This window comes from Anas platyrhynchos, chromosome 2 (genome assembly GCF_047663525.1).
Source record: "Anas platyrhynchos isolate ZD024472 breed Pekin duck chromosome 2, IASCAAS_PekinDuck_T2T, whole genome shotgun sequence".
NCBI lineage: Eukaryota > Metazoa > Chordata > Aves > Anseriformes > Anatidae > Anas > Anas platyrhynchos.
In genome coordinates, this window is record NC_092588.1 from 31,222,362 (window position 1) to 31,245,002 (window position 22,641).

The 22,641-nt window shown below is 33.7% G+C and overlaps 1 long non-coding RNA gene across 2 annotated transcripts; it reads right to left on the reverse strand.

Moving 5' to 3' along the window:
• Positions 1–4,874: 4,874 nt before the first annotated feature.
• On the reverse strand, positions 4,875–21,082 carry LOC106015873 (uncharacterized). Of its 2 annotated transcripts, XR_005263850.2 has the most exons (6): positions 20,757–21,082; positions 10,941–11,062; positions 8,758–8,822; positions 7,838–7,870; positions 6,607–6,739; positions 4,875–5,417 (listed from the first exon to the last, which is right to left on the reverse strand). It is a non-coding gene; the product is annotated as an uncharacterized lncRNA (long non-coding RNA). The 2 variants fall into 2 exon arrangements; XR_011807443.1 differs by lacking the exon at positions 7,838–7,870 and having other exon boundaries at positions 20,757–21,079.
• Positions 21,083–22,641: the final 1,559 nt, after the last annotated feature.

The window sequence follows — 22,641 nt, forward strand, 5'->3', positions numbered from 1 at the left end:
TACTGATACAGGAACAGCAAAGAGCAACAAGGAAACAACTGAACCTGTTTTATTAGGTATTGTCTAATTCTGTATTATAGTAATATATAAATCAACACCTTGTGTTTTGTTTTGTTTTGTTTTGTTTTGTTTTGTTTTTTCACTCTGAAAACTTAGCTCTTTATTTAATCTTTTTCACTTATGGTATGGTTTTTACCATAATAGTTGCTAACAGCCACTCGACTATATACTATACTATATCTATTCTGCTCTTGTGAGACACCACCTGGAGTGCTGCATTCAGATCTGGGGCCCCCAAAACAAGAAGGACACGGGCTGTTAGAGTGGGTCCAGAAGAGGGTCGTGAGGATTATCACGGGGCTGGAGCACCTCCCCTATGAAGACAGGCTAAGGGAGTTGGGGTTGTTCAATCGGGAGAAGAGAAGACTTTAGGGGCACCTTATAGCAGCCTTCCAGTACTTAAAGGGGGCCTACAGAAAAACTGGGGAGGGACTCTTGTCAGGGAGTGTACCAATAGGACAAGGAGTAACAGCTTTAAACTAAAAGAGGGGAGGTTTCAATTAGATATACAGAAAAAAATATTTGCTCTGAGGGTGGTAAGGCACTGGCACATGTTGCCCAGAGAAGCTGTGGATGCCCCATCCTTGGAAGTGCTCAAGCCCAGGTTAAACAAGGCCCTGAACAACATGTTGTAGTGGGTGATGTCCCTGCCCATGGCATTGAGAGGGCTTTAAACTAGGTAAGAAGGGGGATGGGGCTGAAATAAGGCTTGTTGGAGCTGTGCCAGGGGGAGCAATGGCAAGGCTGGGGGAGAAGGCAGTGGCCCAACTGAAGTGCATCTACACTAATGGGTAACAAACAAGAGGAGTTGGAAGCCATCATGCAGCAGGTAGGCTGTGACTTGGTTGCCATCATGGAAATGTGGTGGGACCACTCTCATGACTGCAGTGCTGCAATGTCTGGCCATAGGCTCTTCAGAAGTGACAGACAGCAAAGAAGGGGTGGTGGTGTGGCTCTCTACATCAGAGAGTTTTTTGATGTTGTGGAACTTGAGGCTGGGAATGATAAGGTTGAGTCCCTATGGGTTAGGATAAACGGGAAGGCCAACAAGGCTAGCATCCTGGTGGGGGTCTGTTATAGGCTGCCGAACCAGGATGAGGAGACGGATGAGGAATTCTACAGAGAACTGGCAGAAGCTGCAAAATTATCAGCACTTGTTCAGTGGGGGACTTCAACTTCCCAGTCATATCCTGGAAGCACAACACAGCCCAGAGAAAACAGGCTAGGAGGTTTTTGGAGAGCGTGGAAGATAACTTCCTGATGCAGCTGGTTAGTGAGCCTACCCGGTGAGGTGCCCCACTAAACCTCTGTTCACAAACAGAGGACTGGTGGGAGATGTGGTGGTCAGGAGCTGTCCTGGGCAGAGTGACCACGAAATACTAGAGTTCTATATTCTTGGCAAAGTCAGGAAGAGGATCAGTAAAACCGCAGTCGTGGACTTCCATAGGGCTGACTTTGAGCTGCTGAGGACACTGGTTGGTAGAGTCCCTTGGGAGGTGGTTCCAAAGCACAGAGGAGTCCAGGAAGGCTGGGCACTCTTCAAGAAGGAAATCTTAGTGGTTCAGGAGCAGTCTGTCCCCACGTGCCCAAAGATGAGCCAGCGCAGAAGAAGACCAGCCTGGCTCAACAGAAAATTGTGGCTTGAGCTTAGGAGAAAAAAGAGGGTTTATAATCTTTGGAAAAGTGGGCAGGCCGCTAGGGAGGACTATAAGGATGTAGCGAGGCTGTGCAGGGACAAAATTAGGAAAGCCAAAGCTCATCTGGAGCTCAAACTGGCTACTGCCGTTAAAGATAACAAAAAATGTTTTTATAAATACATCAACACAAAAAGGAGGACTAAGGAGAATCTCCATCCTTTACTGGATGCGGGGGGAAACTTAGTTACAAGAGATGAGGAAAAGGTGCTTAATGCCTTCTTTGCCTCAGTCTTTAGCAGCAAAACCAGCTGTTCTCTGGATGCCCAGTACCGTGAGCTGGTGGAAGGGGATGGGGAGCAGCATGTGGCCCTAGTAATCTATAAGGAAATGGTTGGCAACCTGCTACAGCACTTGGATGTGCACAAGTCGATGGGGCTGGATGGGATCCACCCAAGGGTACTGAGAGAACTGGCAGAGGAGCTGGCTAAGCCACTATCCATCATTTATCAGCAGTCCTGGCTATCGGGGGAGGTCCCAGTCAACTGGCGGATAGCAAACGTGAAACCCAAGAAGGGCCGAAGGGTAGACCCGGGGAACAATAGGCCTGTCAGTTTGACCTCAGTGCCAGGGAAGCTCATGGAGCAGATTATCTTGAGTGTCATCACGCGGCACTTACTGGGCAAGCAGGTGATCAGGCCCAGTCAGCATGGGTTTATGAAAGGCAGGTCCTGCTTGACGAACCTAATCTCCTTCTATGACAAAGTGACGCGCTGGGTCACTTTGTCATAGAAGGGGTCACTTTGCGACGAAGCTGGTGAGGGGCCTGGAGAATAAGTCTTACGAGGAACAGCTGAGGGAGCTGGGCTTGTTCAGCCTGGAGAAAATGAGGCTCAGGGGTGACCTTATCGCACTCTACAGGTACATAAAAGGAGGCTGTAGCCAGGTGGGGATTGGTCTATTCTCCCACATGCCTGGTGACAGGATGAGGGGGAATGGGCTTAAGTTGTGCCAGGGGAGGTTTAGGTTAGATCTTAGGAAAATCTTCTTTACAGAAAGGCATACTTTGGAACATGCTGCCCAGGGAAGTGGATGAGTCACCATCTCTGGAGGTCTTTAAAAGATGTTTAGATTTAGAGCTTAGTGATATGGTTTAGTGTAGGACTTGTTAATGTTAGATCAGAGGTTGGACTAGGTGAACTTGGAGGTCTCTTCCAACCTGGATGATTCCATGATTCTGTGAAGTTCAACAAAATGAAAGAAAAAGGTTCTGCTTCTGGGATAGAGCAATGCTCTACACAGGTATACAATGCGAGATGAGTGGCTGGAGAAAGGCTCTCTGGAAAGGGAACTGGGTGTACTTGTTGACAACAAGCTCAACTTGAGGCAGCAGCATGCCGTGGCAGCCAAGAGGGCAAATGATATTTTGGAATGCGTTAAACACAGCATGATCAGCAAAAGGTCAAAAGAAGTGATTCTTCCATTATATGTACTGTTGGTCATCCTCACCTTGAATATTGTGTGGAGTTCTGGGCATCATAACATAAAATGGATATTGAAAGAATCCAGAGGAGGGCAACTAAGCTGGCAAAAGGGCTGGAAGGTATGTCTTTTGAAAAAAGGCTGAGGACACTTGGGTTGTCTAGTCTAGAGAAAAAAAAAAAAAAAGCTGAGGGGTGACCTCACTGCTCTCTTCAACTTCCAGAGGAGGGGAAGTAGAAGGAGGTGTCAGTCTCTCCTCCCTGGTAAATGAGAACAGGTTGTGCCTGTCCCCTGGCACACCTTTGTGCCAGGGGGGATTCAGACTGGACTTTTGGAAAAAGTTCTTTACTGTGAGGGTGGTCAGACACTGGAACAAGATTCATAGGGATGCTGATGCCCCACTCCTCTCAATGTTCAAGAGGCATTTGAATAATGTTCTCAACAGTATGCTTGAACTTTCATTTAGACCCGAAGTGGTCAGACAGTTGGACACAATAATCTTCACAAGTCCCTTCAACTAAGTTTTTCTATTCTAACAAAAGAATGCACGGTATCTTGGGCTTATGATAAAAGTGATTGCAATCACAGAAATATAGATATATTTTATCTTGCTGAGGTAAAACATACCTAAGAGTTTTTGAAGTGCTTTTGAGAAAAAAAAAAAAAATTCTAGATAATTTCTATGGTGTTTAGTCTTGGCAACCTTGAAAGCTTCTTAAACAGTACATATTAATTCTCTGCTAATACTTTTTAGTATTTAGCAAGTTATTCAAACAATTCAGGGAGGGTAGTTACTTATCTGTTCCAAGCAAAATATCAGAACAACTAATATCATAAATCCAGAGTAATTTCCATTAATTGTGGATACAGGGAACAAATATGCATTAATTACCATGAACTTACTTTAAACACATCTTGTCAAACCATCTGCTGTATCAGTTTTGTGAGATTTCAAATGCTATTGATAAAGATGACATTATAAAATACTTTTGATATATATTAGGCTTCATATTATGTGCATAGTAAGGTGATAAAATGATACAGAGTCAGCATGCTATATGTTTTCAAAAGATAGTTTACTAAATATTGGAGCAACCTATGAAGGGCTGTCATGAATTGTCTAACACTGGATCAAGAATGTATTGCAAAATATATGATCCATTTTAATACGCCACATTTCAATCACATTTAGTTAGACACAATGTACCACTTAATTCAGTGAAGTCTCATGGTCTGCATCGTGCCACATATCAGACTTGATTACAGTGTTTCTTCTGTCTTTGTAATGTATGATACATTAATATCTGGAGAATTAAGCAGTTTTATCTGATGTATGTCAGATTTTTTTTTTTTTTATGTCCAGACTTATGTGACTGCATTAAAGCAGCCTAAAAAGTTACCATAGTTCAATGTAAAAATCTTTCTTACATATAATAATTCTTTATATAAGATAATGTTGTTTTCAGAAAGATGAAACCTTCAGTATACCTTCCAAGTTACTTAGCTTCAGAAAATGGGAACTGACTAATACAGAATCTTAATGGAACCAGTTGCTCCCAGTAGTAATTTGCCTCTATCAAGCAGAAAATCAATATTCATAAAGCAATTTGTGTTCTGATACATTGATAACCCTAGCTTCATCATGAGTAACTATTTCAATTGCTTGATTAGAATTTCATTGTGTATTTATCTTTACGTTAAATCTTCCTGTAATCTCAAATTTTTTTATTTATTTTATTTATTTTTTTTAAAGCACATATTCAAACAATTGATTAGGAACTTATTGCATTTTTTACATACATATCCTAATTATATTATGTTACAAATATTGGAAATGCAAAACATTTATCATAAAAGTGAAGTGAAAAATTTCATCCAAAATTTGTGTAGCATTTCTTGAACTAGTATTTCCAGAGAACTTGTATACAATAAATCCTTGACAAATTACAACTCTCTAAACATTTTTAACTGAATATTTATTATTTTTTCAATATAAGCACTTTGCTATCATACAGCCTACAGGCGATAACGTATTTCTGTTCAATAAACTTTATTATACTGTGCATAAGGCTCAGTGAAGCTCCAAAATTCAAGCACCACTATAGTGAAATAATATAGTAGAGAACCCATCTTTTGGCATCCTTCCAGTAACAACAGAGTGGAAGAAGAGTATTGTCATATTACTAAGTCTTTTGGTTTTCTCACTTTCATATCTATTCACATTTTCTTATCCTTCTTTTTCTAGAGGGAAATAAATAATAATAATAATAATAATAATAATAATAATAATAATAATAATAATAATAATAATAATAAAACAACTATAAATAATAAAACAAACGGTAATGGTTAAGAAAGAAAGGGCTCTAGTACTCAGACTCAGGAAAGACAAACATATATTATTTCAACCTGTCTTTCTCTTTCTCTCTGCCATTAATCATTCCCATCTAGCTCATTGTCTTTATATATTAGATATTGCTTAGAGCAATTACCGGTATTTAAGCTTTTAAAATATCTAGTACATTTATTACCAAAATAGATAAAAAATATATACATGTATTTGTTTTTTGAGCATATAATGAATTACTGTAAAATTGCTAACTTATCAGAAATAATTCCTCTCACCTAAATTTCGATGTCTGCATGTAGATAACTATGCATGACTCTATACCTACTCTTCCATTACCTCAAGTTGAGATCTGGTCATGCGGTCATCTGGAAAGATTTTCTGCTCATCTGGAAACTTTAATACTTGTTTGACTGTACATTTATTCACAGAATCGTAGAATCACAGAATGGTTTGGGTTGGAAGAGACCTAGTTCCTACCCCCCCACCATGATCAGAGACACCTCCCAATGCACCAGGTTGCTCAGGGCCTGGTACAACCTGGGCTTGAACACTTCCAGGGATGGGGCATCCACAGCTTCTCTGGGCAACCTGTGCCAGTTCCAGTGCAATGCTCAGAGCAAAGAATTTCTTCCTAATATCGAATTAAAATCTCCCCTCTTTTAGTTTAAAGACATTACCCCTTGCTTCAATACACTCCCTGACAGAGTCCCTCTCCACTTTCTCATAGGTTTCTTTTAGGCACTGGAAGGTATTCAGCCCTTGATTCTACCCACTGAATTGATTAAGTTGCTGATCACTGTAATGGGAACTTAGACACTTCAAATATTTCCATCCAGACTAGAGACACCTCAAATTTGACAAAATGAATCCCACTCACACTATTGAAAAAAAAAAAAAAAAAAAAAAAAAGAATGCTAGTAGATATTTTAAGCAATATTTCTCAAGTTTGTGCTGAAAGTGAATTTTGCAGATGTTATTTAAGTAGCATTGGAAATATCCTCTAAGAACATTCACTTATATTCTAAGAACATTTACTCAAACATTAAGTTTCCATTTCACATGTTGTACAAAGGTTATTACCTGAGTACTGGGGCATTTTATTAGTTTTTGCACTGCAGCATAGCCGCCCAGCAATGAGACTGTTCTTCTAAGGGCTCCTCCTTTACATAGCAGTGTTTTTTCTGTGTCTGGCCCATCTCTTCTTCCTGTTTTGCTATGTGATTTTCATGGTTTTAAAAAATAAAACAAGTCAGATTATATGATATAATTTAGATGTTTTCATTCCTGCCAAATCTTTCTGTTCCTATTTAAAGAAACATTTTATTACATTAATTGCTCTGCTCATCTTAATCCTTTTCATTCTTGCTTATTAATTTCAGGGACGCAAATTATGACCAATCAAGCCACATTATTTTTTTTAAAAACTGTGTCAAGTTAAAAGTAAAAATCAATAAACAAACAAACAAAAGGATATTCATTTCTATAAATACATATGTAAGAGAAGGCAGCTGAGAGAACTAGTTCTCTTGAACTTTATTTGGCCTTATCAATAACTATGATTTAAACCAAAGCTCCAGAGTGGGCAAATGAATTTGGCAAACTTTCAGCCATATATACCAAGATTCACTATACAATACCCGGTTCCTGTGAATACATTTCCTTATTTGTTCTTTTGATTTTGTTCTTCGCATACGTTTCTTCAAATGGTATCCATTTTTTATCTTGATACCAAAGACAAGACAATTTACTATCCTGTAAATCTTTACATATAAAAATCCATTTATATCCCAGAATACATAAAAAATACAAACACATAAAAAATCTAGTATTAAAAATAAATAAATAATTGCACACCCTTTGAAAATGTAAAATCTCTTAATGTAATGTAAATTCTTTAAAATTTGTTTTAAAAACATTGGGGTACATTAAGGGACTGTAGAAGAAAAAACTCCAAGAAACTCATTCAGCCAGTAAGTTTACCAGCCCTATAATTCTCAGGAGCTTATGTTCATAATTTAGGAATAATTCCCAACTAAATAAATCCCCAAGCCCCAACTGTTCTATCTGACTCTCCTTAGCTTCTATATCAAAAAAAGTGGTGTTTTTTTTCAGTTAAATATACAAGTAGAAATGCCATAACTCTTCAGAATTTGGGCTGGATTCTGTAAGGTTGCATAAAGATACAGCTTAACTTCTGAATTTTCCCTGACATACTGTGTTCTCATTTCAGATTTTTGTCAGCTGTTTTTCTGACAAAGATTACTTCAAAATATTTTCCAAAATTACTTTTCCCCAAAGTGTGAAGGCTTACCAATTCCATAGGGTTGGCACCATAGTTTTTATTCTGGCCAAGGAAAAAAAAAAAAAAAAAAAAGCATAATTAGATAAAATATCACAATTCTTCTTCTTCTGGAAGAGATATAGCCTTCCAGTTCTTTATCTTCTGGAAGAGATATAGACTTCCAGTTTCTTGGACTATTTTAATAATAAAGTGTCATACTCAGAGACCAGGCAGATACTGTGTTCCTTTTCTTACAGTGAGGAAATAAGCTGGTGGTTGGAGATAAACTTTTGTTAGGTGTACAAGTGAATATTTTCAATTGCTCTGTAAAGACTGATCAGTATATTTTATGATAGACTAGCTAAGATGTTATTTTCTTTCCTATACTTTTCAGCTTAGTGTTTGAAAATGTGGCTTTAAAAAAAAGCTACAGAAAGCTATTTCTCTGCAAATAATTAATATCTGTTAATATATATATATATCAGAAGGAACAATTGTCTATTGCATAACTTAGGTGTATTATCTAACATTGTTCTAGTCATGTAGGTCTCAGTGTTGGAGTGTGTCACTTGTGCAAACTCAGGATATCTTGACTACCTTACTATATATACCTTACTGTATATTATAAAACCTCACCTTCTCAGAATACTCAGATCCTCATCAGAATACCATATTCATAAAAACTTTGGGTTCATGAGAATGAGAGAATAATTGTGGGATCTATCTGGGTATTTTTCAAGAAGTCATTATCAAGAAAACAAGTTTTTCATTACTCACTTGGCAACTGCCTGGTAATTACCTTTCCAAAGAAAGCAGGATTTTTATTTATTTATTTTTTTATTTTATTTTATTTTTGTTAAGTATGTTAAGTATTAAAAAAAAAAAAAAGGCCATAGCAGAGTATGATGATCATGTCTGAAAACATTCCCGGTGTCTGTTTCTATGCATACCTGAAACAGAACCTCTAAAAACGTGCTTCAGGGGTTGGCTGAGCCTTATTAGGATATTTTCTAGCCTGTAAGGAAATAGACAACTTGTTCAAACAGCCATACTGCCAAATATCATAGAGTCAACATCTACACGACAAAATAAAATAAAATCCTGTTATGAAGGTAGCCTAGGAATCAGAAAGAGTATGTCTACTTGCTTCCATACGCTACATTTCCTTTTCTGGAGTTAGCTTTACTAATTAGTCCACTACCATGACAGTACATCTTATAGAACTTAAGCAACCACAGTCACCACAGTCACAGTCACTGTATAACACTCCACTCCAAAATATGGAAAAGCTAGATCACTTCTGCTAAACACTTGATGTGGTTTGCCTTTATGCATTTCTCTTCATGAAAAAAGTAATAGTAGATGTAGATACTATGACAAATATTGTTTACACTGTGCAGTGATGTAATTGCCACACAAACAAAAAGAGTTGGCAGAAATTTTTATGTAGGATAGCAATAAACAAACTTGCATTCCATGAATGGCAAAATATAATTGGTGCAAATCTCAGTGAAGAAACAGATGTCAAATAGTCATAAAGCCCAGGCCAACTTTTAGAAGCAATAAAACAAGAAGATGAGAGAAAACCAACCAACGTCTGTCAGATCAAGGAAACACCTTTGATTAAAGTAATAGTTATATTTGACTTTTTAATATTTTTCTCAGTAGACGGTATTAAAGACGTGTGAAAGGTGAGCAGTCCATAACAAAAATGCTTCCAATGAAGGAGAATATGTGAGGAAGTTACTGTGGGTTGTGAGCAGCATTCCATCTCAGACCTTGGGCAGTAAATATAAATACTTTATTACTTCTTGTTTAGCCACTGGTATAAGCAAACTTAAGTAAGTACACTTAAATCTGGCAACAGAAAAAGTGGAAGGTTTTTAAACTCTTGTTTTTCATTAACAATGAAAAAACAGCAAATTTACTATGATGTAGATGTATCAATAAATGGGGAGCTAGTATTTCTGCAAGCCAAACATGAAGAGTCAGGGTAATGGTTACAGATGAAGAAAGTTCTCATCCAAATAGATGGATAAAATTATGGCAAAAGTGGCTTAACATACTCAGAAGTAAAGAAGAACAATGAATAATAACTAAAAAACAAACAAACAAACAAACAAACAAACAAAAAAAACTTAAGAAATATTATCTTTTTTGTCTTTTTTTTTTTTTTTTTCCCCTTGGGGGAGGGTTATTGTATTTTTTTGGGGGGTGTTACTATATTTTCTATTTTTTGTTTTTTGTTTGCTTTTTAGATAAACAGACGTTTGGTTAAATTTAATATAACAAATCTGACAACGTTATATAAGAAATTTTTGTGCCATAAAATCCACAGATTAAATTTTGCTTTGTAGCTGCAAAGAAAGAAGCCAAGTCATTCAGAAAAATTGGATTCAAATAATGTTCAACAATATGTCTACCACAGAACATTCAATTCTCCTGAGAAATCTGTAATGACAAGGATGGACTTAATATTGTCATGTCCTATGATAAAAGTTTGTACTTCAAATTCACTACCTGACTTGTAAGACTCATGGAACCATCTACCAAGAATTATTCTACAAATCAGGATGTAAAGACAGATCCCTGGAAATACTGAAAATAACTTCTGGTTAAAGGCATTAAGGATTTTTAGAGTCTTTAAGGGCCTTGAGGTTGCCAGATTTTGAAAAAGAACTCATATTGCCACTATGAACTCTGATGACTAAAATATCCATCTGAAAGAAAACTGCAAAAGAATTTAAATGAATTAACTTTAAAAAATCATAAAGAACCATGACATCTTCTAAAGCAGAACAATACATGCAAAATAAACAAGCAAAAGGAAATGAAAGAAGCAGCTCTGGGTTTTAGAAGAATGGCTTTTACTGACAAAAATGACAGACAACGAGTCCTTTCCATACAAATTTCTGAGTAAAATATTGAAAGAATTCAAGAACAAGAACAGGACATTTTCCTTGATTAAAAAAATATTTAAAATTTCACATGCTATCACAGACTGTTGTCCTCATAGATGCATAGGCATACAATACAACTCTGAAAATTATAAGCAAGTGAACATTATATTTTATGTCAAGTTTAAGTTTCATACATTAGGGATTGTACTTATTTTCAAAGTTTCAGTTCGTACCTATTAGCCAAAAAGCCTGTGCTTGCTCTCATCCATTTCAGCAAGATGGTGTTGATCGTCCACGTTGATCTATCTTCCTCTATTGGCAGGATGGTAATATCATGGCATATCATTGTGCCGTCCTATCAAAAAAATTTCCAACATAAGACACAGTTTTAAGTTGCTTAGAGCTTTGTCAAACATAATTTGTTTATGTTGAAATTCGTCTCACCGAGTTTTTGCTCAAGGCCAAATTATCTTGGAAAGTTTAAATGAAAATAATCCAGTCATTTCCAAGAATGAGATTAACAAACCTATGTGTATGTATATGTGTGTGAATACAGAAAGAGAGCAACAGAGCATTTATCTTAAAGTTCAACATTAATTCTGTTCAAAAATTCTGATGTCTTGGAGATAGGTGGTGTCTTGCTATTGGTATTTATTATCCTGCATTTTTCCTGGCTTGTACATGAAAAAAAAAAAAAAATAATAATGGCTAAGAAAATTTTTCAGATAGACTTATATTGATGCAGTATACCTTAGCCTGACTGGCACAAGGTGGCCAAAAAAATAACAAAAATTACATCCCTATTAGAGAATGTGTCTGCTTGCCAAATCATTGTCTGACCTCTGAAAGTCAGACAATATACCAAGCCATGAATCCTTTTTCAGTTTGAAAAGTATTCATAAGAAAGAAGTGAATCCATTTTTACTTTTTAGTCTGGGTGCCTCCTGAAATCTGCTTGGCTTGGAAGCAGGTTCTGATACTGATTTCTAGTTTTCTTGCAGAGTAGTCCTAGCAAAAGACCACAATATACCATGATGTAATCAGATCACACAAAGCTTTTGAAAATGCTGTAGTGCTAGGTGTAACACACACACACAAAAAAGGAAGCAACTTTTTTATATAGCAAGAATTTAAGATGCTACTCATCTTAAATTAAGTGTGTTGAATCTGAGGAGAGATCACTCAATGAAAATACTTAAAAAAAAAAAAAAAAAAAAGTAATAAATAAAATGATTAGAATAAGAGATGGAGTGAAAGCAAAGTAGAAATGACTGGTTCACAGAACCAATAAGATAACACCCTGAAGTTATCGGCTACAGTGTATTTGCAGGAATGATTTTACTGTGTAAAGTTTTACAGTATAAAGTTTTCAATCCTGGCTGTGGTCAGGGTGTTTTAAAATGAATCCAGTAGTGGAATTTTCATAATACAATATCTCTGTTTCTCTGTGCCTCTGCTCTGCTCTTCATTTCAAGGGGTTTATAATCATCTGAGGGTAAAGGGGAAAAAATGTTAATGTAGAAAGAATATATTTACTTATACAAGTGTTTGGTTCTGGATTTTTTTGTCCATACTAAGAAAAAAAATAAAACTGAATTATTTGACAGTTTCTATTCATTGTACCCACAGAACCACAGGTTCAGTATTTTTAAGGAAGTCATAGCTTTTTTTTTTTTTTTTTTTGGTTATTATTATCTTTTAAATATGTGCTTCACTTCTTTGTCATCTGGCTCTGCCCCATGTTGGAATTGCTCTCTGCTGTTAATTAGAGGTGACTATAGTTTGATTAATCTCAAACATGTGTTATATATGCACAATATGGAAAACTGTATTCTATATTTTTCTACTTAAAACATGCTTGAATGTAATGGAAATAAGCCAAACATTTTTTAATGACTCAGGACCTAATCTTATCACAATGAACAATATGGATATGATCAAAATAAGACATTCTAATCCATCTGAAGTGTTAAAAGTTCACAGAAATATGCACTAATCATGTACAGTATTTCTCAATATAATACAAACAGGATTTCAAATACATCAATGCATACCATCTGAGCATCACTGCTATGTGTAAATCTTAAGTTCTCCATTTCTCTTTCCATTTCCACAAAGTTTTGTCTCAGTCTGACAATTTGCCTTTCCTGGTCCCACATTGTTGGCATTTTTCCCATTTCAGCTTTTTGAAGAGATTACTTACATTTCTCAGACCTAAGCAGCTAGCAGACAACAGCAACTAAAATATTTCCGTTCTATTTTATGTAGCTCTTGGTCTTGAAAGGTCTTTAAGAACTAGATAAAAAATGTAAGTGTGCAAATAAGATAATTTATTATGCCAGGATTATTCATTTGCTTAAATCAAATTTTGGAGTTAATTATTATACAAGTGATATAAAGAAAGTTCCCTACATAAGGAAAGTTATGCATATGATTCAATGTTTTCTGAGTTTAAAAGCATCTTTAAAAATCACTCCTAAAGAGAAAAGTAGTGAATACTTTATGTCACATTAATGTAAGTGCTTATGCACCTCCATGAAAATAAAAGTATTATGACTATTCACAAAAGTTCTGTAAGAACTTTCTGTAAGAACCTCAGACCATTCAAGACATTATTTTAAATAAGTTAAATCTAACAATTTTAATTAAAAAAAAAAATAATTTGCTGAATGATTTTTTGATGTTGAACTTTTTTGTTATTATTATAATTATTATCATACAACCTCCAAAGGTAAATGAAATATAATTGTAATTAATTTTTCCTACAGCTGTATAAAAATCAATAAGTGTAAGCATCCCAAAAGAAAAGCTTGCAGTATGGCCCTCCAAGTTCCTAATGAATGCAAATAAGCTGACCTTTCTCTGACAACTAGGAATATTATTTTGCAATTTGCCATTGAAATTGCTGTAATCAGCAATTCATATTGCAAATATGGAACCAGTACTAGTTGTAAATAACTATTCATTATGGGAAGGGCTATCATAGAGCTACCACAGAAAACAAATTTTATGCTTTTGGGACTCAGTTCCTTAACATAGTTTGCTGAATAAGGCCTTCAAATAAAGCATGAACACTCTCTTTAAAAAGAAAACAATGTTTGAAATACTCTAGTTTTAATTCTTTTTGTTGTTGTTGTTATTATTGTTTGAAATACAAATATCTTGAAATGATGAGTTATTGCTTTCTGAAATTAACACTTTCCTCCCCACCTTTCCTTTAGAAGTGGATGTGAAATGGAAAGATTAAATTCAAAAACAAGCAAACAAACAAATAAAAAAAATAGGCTTTTGCCTTTAAATGGGGCAAAATGTCCTTGAAAGTGCAATATTTCTCACAAAATTATATAATAAAACTGTGAAAAAATACAACATATATGAAACCATAAACTACTACAGTACTACTACATCTAGTATTTCTTTCTCATAAATACTTTTTAAAGTGCTGCAAAAATTAATGTAGAAGTGAAAACTATAATGTTTTTTAAACATCTTATTTAAAAATAAATAAATAAATAAATGAAAAACCTGTAAAGGTTTAGTAGGAATTCAATTTCGGACCATTTGAAATAGATTCTTTCTAATGTTTTATACTTTCTATAAAACATTAAAAACATCTATGAAAATGTTATTTAAAACAAATTTGGAAGAATAATTCTTAAACAGGTTAACTGAAGCTGCACGTTGAACTCAGAAAAGCAACAGGATACAGGAAAAAAAAAAAAAAGAACGAAAGAGAGAAAGAGGGGAAGAGAAAGAGAGGAAGAGAGAATGCGGAAGAGAGAAAGAAAGAATACAATTATCTGTTTTATCATTTCTAGTCAGCAAAATATCTTAAAATACATACGGCTGGAAAGTACTAGTACCAAATGAGTACCATTTTAATTAATATATTAAAAAGTCTTTTTTTTTTTTTTTAAAGACAGAAGTTATTGAATTCTTCTAATTCCAGTAATATTATTAGTTATATTTTTCTTATGTTCATGCTTTACAATAAGTAAATATCTAATTTAATAAGCTTTCAATGCTCAGGGATAATAGATCTAATATCACGTTTGTGTAATGTATGTGATATTTTAAAAGAACAGTCCTTTCTTGATGACATTTCCTCAAGATCTCTACTCTCATACTTGTAATTCTTTCATGTTCAGAATGAATCCCTGCTACATCTCACTCAATATTGATCTTCAAGGCATTTCTCCCAATCCTTTTCCCAGTGTGGTCACTGAACAGTATAAAGTTCAATAGGAAGATCAGCTGCTCATCCACTTTTTGCTAAAGCAATTTGTATTATGGATTTATTTTAGCAGTCTACAGTGGCAGTTGCTGTTTTTACTATTTAAATGCTTTGATTATCTGACCTTGCTTACTTTATCTTTTTAAGTGCTGTGCATGGGCTTTAAAGTTGATCAATAAATGGGGATTCCTCTACCACATTATGTTGAAATCAATCCTGATTTGTATTTCACTCTTATGAGTCCATCTGTCTTTCTTAATTTTATATTCTCTTTTCTTAAATAATTTTGCCTGCCACTGCTAATGCTTACTGTCATGTAGATTTCTGTTGCCATCAGTTTAGCTTTTCCCAGTAGTAACTATCCTGCCTGGGAAGACACAATGTATAGGACCATATTCTACACCAGGATGGTCATCTGATATATTATTGTTATTATTTCATTTATTTAATTAAGTGTTTGTGTCAGAGGTACTCTGAAAGTCAATAAGCACAATTTTTCACTTACTTCAGGACTTCATTTTTGCAGTAATTTCATTTTTGCAGTAATTTCATTTTTTTAGTTTCTTAGCTATAACTTCATACTTCTATGTTTATGATTTTATATCTTCTGCATTTAAATCAAACTAAATAATAGAAGCTAATTAAAATTGCTCAGATTTTCTGTTCTCTCTGAGATAAACAACTAAAGCAATGTATCCACTTGGCCTTCAGTTATCCCTCAGTAAAACCTGGAATTCTATGGTTAAATTTGAGAAATAGAACTAGTCCTGAATTTGTGCAGTCTAAATAATTGCACTTCCTGGGGAACATTTTGCTATATATAGATTTTTTTTTTTAAATTACTATAAGTAAAAAATTTAAATATTTCAAATTTGTTTAACTTGCAAATTTTAAAATTTAATTTTCTTAATTAATAATGAAAATGTTTTCTGATAACTGTAAGAAGTCTTAACCTTGATATTTCAAAATAGAAAAGAAATAGGAAACTAAACATTAAATCAAGCAATGAAGTTACCATGCTATTCATGGAGTCTTGAACACTTAGAGGATTATCTACCTAGAACATAAAAAACTTACTCAATTACTACTTTAAGCTCATTTAAACATATCCACACACGTTTAGAAAAAAATAATATTATTTCACCCTTCTTTGAGTAAATCACATGCATGTGCACACACACACACAAATCACATTCATTTGAATTTCTGTTAAATTTATCTAAATTAACATAATCAGTCACTTCACCTACTTCCTATTATTATGATTCACTACCTAACATCTGTAATAAAGCATCACAACTACTAAATAAAATCATGAACAATACTTATATTAAGACAGTTTTCATCTTCAATCTTGCAAACCTGTGAACAGACTTTGACATGTATATAAGGTAATTGGTTTCATGAAACTGTTGACATTCATAAATGCTTGAAAGACTGAGGCCTAGGAAGCCTTTAGGATGTAGGATGTGATGTTACTTTTCTCAATTTCCTAGATAATAAAGTCTTTCCTTGCATAAAAAGAATCTTACCTACTTTTTACAATTTTTCTAGTTCTTCATCTGACTGAGGCTGTTTCTGTTTCGACATTACTCCAGGTCCAATAGGCATTAGGGCCTTCAGTAGCTCCTGTTCTCCCTCTTTCTTTAATGCTGTTTTCTTAACTTAAAGTTGTTCACATTTTTTCTGAATTTTTAAGTGAAAATAGGAATTATTCCTTTCTGGTAAACAAGCTGAACCTTTAGTAATGGCTGGGAGCATTTCCACCTTAGTGGTGGCTCCATGCAGTGGAGCACAGTGGGATGTCTCTGATGAGAGGGGGAGGATAAAAGGAAACACGACCACAAATATCTTAAATATTTGTATACTTAGAATACATTAAAAATTAAATTTCAGAAAAAAATAAATAATGGCATGACAGAGGTCTAAATCATACTAGCATCAGTTGCAACACATGTGAATATTCGGCCTATTTTGTGAAAGCTATTATTAAACTTAGTTTACAAACATGACCCAAGTGAAAGTAACCAAGTAAAGTATGAAAAACAGACAGGGATTTTTCCTACTAATTGTGTATGTGCATGAAAGAGTAATGTTTTAGGCATATAATTTAGAAAGCAAACCCATGCTGGGGAAAAAAATGCAACAGTTCTTTGCAAAATGGCATAATGCCACTTCTTTCTTTTCTGGAAATGAGTAACTTCAGAAATACGAAGTAACACTTTCTAAGATTCACCTACTTTAGACTTCAGTACATATACTTTTATTTTTTTAAATGATAAAAATTCAAATACTCCCCTTTTGGTATTCTTACAAGGAATTTTAGTAAATGCATGTTGTCACTCCTAAAAGTGAGTATTTTCTTATTCATAGTTCACTTCAGTTTTTCAGGGAACCATTTAATCTTTTTCTTTAAAAATTCCACTGACTACTATAATCACCTATATCATTATGGGACTAATTCCATTAAACACTTCTGGAATTTGGTGGTGTAAGTAACAAGGGTTGCTTTTGCAATGATCTTAGCCACTTAGAAAATAAAAATAAATATAAATATAAATATAAATAAAAATAATAAAAAAGCAAATGTGGATAAAAATTATTATAAGGTATTACACAATAGCATATAATCTATTGTGGATGAAAGGTTCAACTTATGTAATACTTACTAACATCACTTCTGAAGATTTTTCATTTTATTGTGACAGCAGAGGGAAAATTCTGAAGAATTCATTGCACCAAGTATTATGCATTTCTGCAGAGCACAGCTTAAAAGAGACAAGTCCATACTGTTTCCCTCAGGTGGGTAAATGTTAAGAGAGAAGAATTCAAGTTTCATGATGCAGCAGCACAAAGCTGGGAAGTGAAAATTATGTTGCAGCAGAGTCTTGAAAATATGACTGTAAAAGTTAATCAATAAAATGTCTATTCCTGTCTATTCACCAGAGGCCCCAGCTGCATAGCTTCACACAATCGATACTACAAATTATTACGATTTCCAGGTTCCCACTGGACATTCCGAACAAATCTTTCAAGTGTAACAGGCTTATATTGGAGGTGGGGGGGTGGGGCAGGTGTTACTTTAAGTTTATTTCTTCCAGAATCAGTATACAGTGAACAGATCTTGTGACTACTTAAAACATTTAGCTGTTTCCACCTGGAATGCATGCATTTTTGGCATCTTGTGAAGTTAGCAGGAAATATTTTTATTCTATTTTAAAACTAATTATTTTTATTTTTGTATCTAATGAAAATAATGCTCCTTTTATTATTTTTAAGCGCTCTTCAATCCCTTCTCTTTTTACCACTTCCAGGAGAAATAAGTTTTAATATATGATTTCATAATAAAGAAATAAAAACACACAGAAATGGCAGAAATAGACTTTTCCTCTTAAAGGCCCCACAACAGCCATAACAGAATCTTAGTTCTCTGTGCAGTTTAAACCCATCAATTTATGCTGCACTGTATTTTTCGTTGTAAGGTCCTATGCTCTCACCTTGATACCAGCTGCATTTGCCAGAATCACTAAGTAGGGCAGTAGGTAAAGTCCAGGACTATATGACTCCGAAGAAGTCAGCACCAAAGGGATCCTGATTTACAACATGTGCTGTACCCTTCATAGTGACTGAACATAACCTTTATGACATTCCCTGTCCCAGAAGACCCAGGGGACAGAGATCCATTGTTCTTTCTGTCTCCCAAGGAACTGAGCACAGCAGATACTGACTGGCACAACATGTTTGTTTTCAGGTATACAGTAAAATGTTATTTTATAGGAAGACTTCAGCTTCTAAAATCTATATTTTATTTAGTTTTAAGAGTTTAGCTTTATTAGCTCAACTTAGTTAAAACTGTTGTTTTAAATCTACAGTGTTAGTTTTCCTAATTTGACAAATACTTCTCTATGATCCTGCAGTAATGTCATAGTACTCTTAACATTCAAGTATTACAAATTTAAAGTTAAAACTTAACCAATGTCAATAAAATATTTTAATAATCTATACAGTTATCAAAAAACTCCCATTGCTCAAAGTTCAGTTCCTGTACTAAAATAACAAACTTCTGAAGTTACTAAACTAATATATAAAATAAAATAGAAAAGGGTAGTTTAGTTAATATTTTTTTTGTTAATAGATTCATTCAAGTTTTGATTTTTTCACACAATGTATACTGTAAAAACGTAAAAACAAAAGTATCTCACAAAGTCTTCTAACATTTACCATTTGAATTTCTAGTTCAACAACAGAAAGACTCATTTCATTCAACTTTTGCAAGATTCCTTCTCCCTCAAATGTATTTCATCATACGATTGATCAGATACAGCTGGAATTTTCAATTCTCCCCTCCCTGCCCCCAACACCACCACCACCACTATCTCACAGTAAGTTACAACCAGTAGTCCTAGAAGTTTTTAACCTTTTTATTTTCAAATAAGTATCCACAGGAATTTGCATAACATGATATTTTGGCAACTGAGGAGTCGCTTGAAATGGTTAAGAAAACCTACTGTAGAAAAAGAGTCAAGCTAGGTTAGGAAAGCAAATCAGTGTCACTAGTCTCCCTAGAGAAGTAGTAGTAATGTCTTTAGAGATATAACTGGAGGTTGAAAACCACCAAGCTATTTTATTTAAAGAAATGAAGACACATTACTGAAGACAATGTTTTTGTTTTTGTTTTGTTTTGTTTTTTTATGGACCTTTTCCCAGTCCTCTGCAAATAAAATTGACTTTAACCTTTTGACTACAGAAAGGGTGAAGCTTCAGTCTGAAAGTCATTTACACTGAGTGTAAAAATTACAACATTGTCATATTGTGATTTTAGACATATTATGTTTATTGCATCTAAACGTAGCAAACCAGAGGAGATTTGCTGAGGCAATCTTTGATGCTTGCCACAAATCTGAGATAAAATATTTAGCTTTGAATGTTCAATGTACCACTGAATGAACAGACTTTTTCAGTCAAACTGTCTTGTATAAAGTATTCATCTGTGTTCTGTGATATTAAAAAACAGCTTGAGATTTTGTTTATAGATTTAACATTTTTTTAATATGACATTTGTAAGGATAGAGTAACAGTTTGCATACAATAAGGCAAAAATCAACAGAAGTGAATCATTTTTACCATACTCTAAATCATGAAAAAATTGAATAATTAATCAGTTTGTGGCTCAATACAAAAATATATTTAAAATCATGATAATTTATAACTAAGAGTTATTGAAGATTAGTACTTTTTAATTAAATCTTGAGAGTTAACATTTAAGTTTATAGATATTAAATTATTCTGAGAAGAACAAAGGTATTTTTTTCAATGTAAACTTTTCTAAAGTACAGTATGTATTTTATTTATTTATTTATTTTAATTTTTTAGCAACCTCATATGTATGTACCTTGATGTTACCAAATTTCCTTTAATTTGACACTGTCTTGCTTAGAGACAGCTTCATTTAAAAATATATAAGGACAGTAAGGCCCACAAGTAAACTTTGCTCTCTAAAAAGAGGAAGATGAGAATACAATCAATATATAGGTAATAATTATACATATTATTCTGCTTCAACACTACAGAATCTTTTTCATTTCAAAATTTAAAAAGACTACTAACAACAATATTTTTAAACTCAATTTTTAAGTACACAATATATTTTAAAATATATTTTAACCATTTAGATTTAAAATTTTATTCAATAGTTATAGAAAATATTTATATTACATCTTACCTGAAAAAGTGTTTAACACAGTATACTATTAAAAGGATTTACTGTTTACTTTATGTCTTCTGCTTATCAAATACTGAAAAAGCAATAACTCACTTGTAATCACTAATTTCTTCTTCAGATGTTATAATATGTTCTCTCAGGGTCTTCAGCTCTGTCTGTGATTTTCTACTGTTCTGTTCTTGGTGAACTGTTTCTGCTATTTGCTCACTTAGCTGCTCTTGAGTTGCTTTCAAGCTGGATTCCATTAGAAGAAGTTTTTCATCTTGACTGGCAAGTTCTTGGGCTGAAAGATATATATGAAAAAAAAAAAAAAAAGCATTACATTTTAAACCCAAGCCAAGCGATATCTTTGTTTTAAATGTAATGCAGTGCAACAGTCTGTGAAAGCTGGACAAATATTGTTTGCAGGAGAAGAGCATCATTCTGTTCCCAAATCTTGAGAGGAATATATGCTACAAATATATTAAAACCTGGTTTAAAACTCTTTCCTTATATTTCAGTAAAGTTAAATAAAGAAACTTGGATTCAGTATTCTGCAAAACATTTAAACTGCTAGCAAATATTACTGTATATACAGACATTCAGTATTTAGTTCATTCTAAAGCAAATAGCTATTGCTTTCATATAATGTAAATTATTCTGGAATTTAAAATCTCAGTTTTGAGACGATGGCAGTTGTTCTCCTGTTTCATGATCATAATGTATACTATTTAAGTTCAAAGTCTTCAATTTCATTATGGTACTTTTCTTTGTGTGTGTGTGTGTTTTATTATTTTTATTTTTTTTTATTATTATTATTTTTTTGAATTACAGATTACATACATAGTAAAAACCCATTCGTTTCCAAGGTCATCCAATAGATGGCAATCTTTCCTTAGACCAAAAGAAACCAGATAGCTGTACGCTGCCAGCTCTCTCAGAAAAATAAGTGATTTAAGACAAAGACATTTTTCCTTTGTTCTTTGTTGACCATTTTCCTAAAAGATATATGTACATAGGTTTTAATTTAAATATTTGACCCTTAGTATATGCACGTATGAATTTGTGGGGAGGTATGGGTGTATGTGTACACACATATTTGTTTTTGTTCTGTAAATATACAGCTTCAGGTACATTCACACATTTAGGTACCAGTTTTAATATTAGATATACTGGAGTTGAACTGATCATTAAACAAGTACAACAGACATGTTATAGGAAGCATTCACATCAGTAGGTAATAAAATTATTTTGAAATTTGACAAGAGAGAATTAAAAAAAAAATAAAATGAAGAAGCTTTTAGTGATCGCAATGCAGTAAGTACCATACAAGTGGAGTTCACATGATCATAAATAAATTAAAAAAAAAAAAAGCTTGGTTTTAATGTGTTGTAATATAATATTAAAGAGTGATAAGTACACTAGGCTTCAATGAAGTCAAGAAAAACAATGTTTTCTGGGCTTAGATGTATAGAATACTTTAAAGAATAACATTTGTTTTCTGTTTAAATGATTTTGCATTTATTGTCTTTAATGTCCAACAATATTCGCCTTGTGCACAAGAACAGCTATCATATCTATCTTTACAAACCTAGATCATCCAGAACAATTTATTTCTCTCTCTATATATTAAAAAAAAAAAAAAAGCTTTGTTCTCTATGACCATAACAAAACCGCAATTCTTACAAAACAAGACAATAGTAACCATTTCTGTAAGCTAAAAAAAAAAAAAAAAGAAAAAAGTACTGTATACAAATTATCTAAATTTGTGCCCAAGGAAAGTACACAACTGAGAAGAACAGCTAATTGTTTAACAAGTGACACATATGACCCACAGCTCATCTTTACTGAATTTCAAGCACATCTGAATGTCTGTTAACTAATGAGTTAAATGTTTAGTAATGCCAACAAATGCTGAAATAACAATGTAGTCTAATAGAAAAACTTATTACAAGTTTTTGTTCATATATAAAAATGAGTTTTTTAAGCAATAATAGTT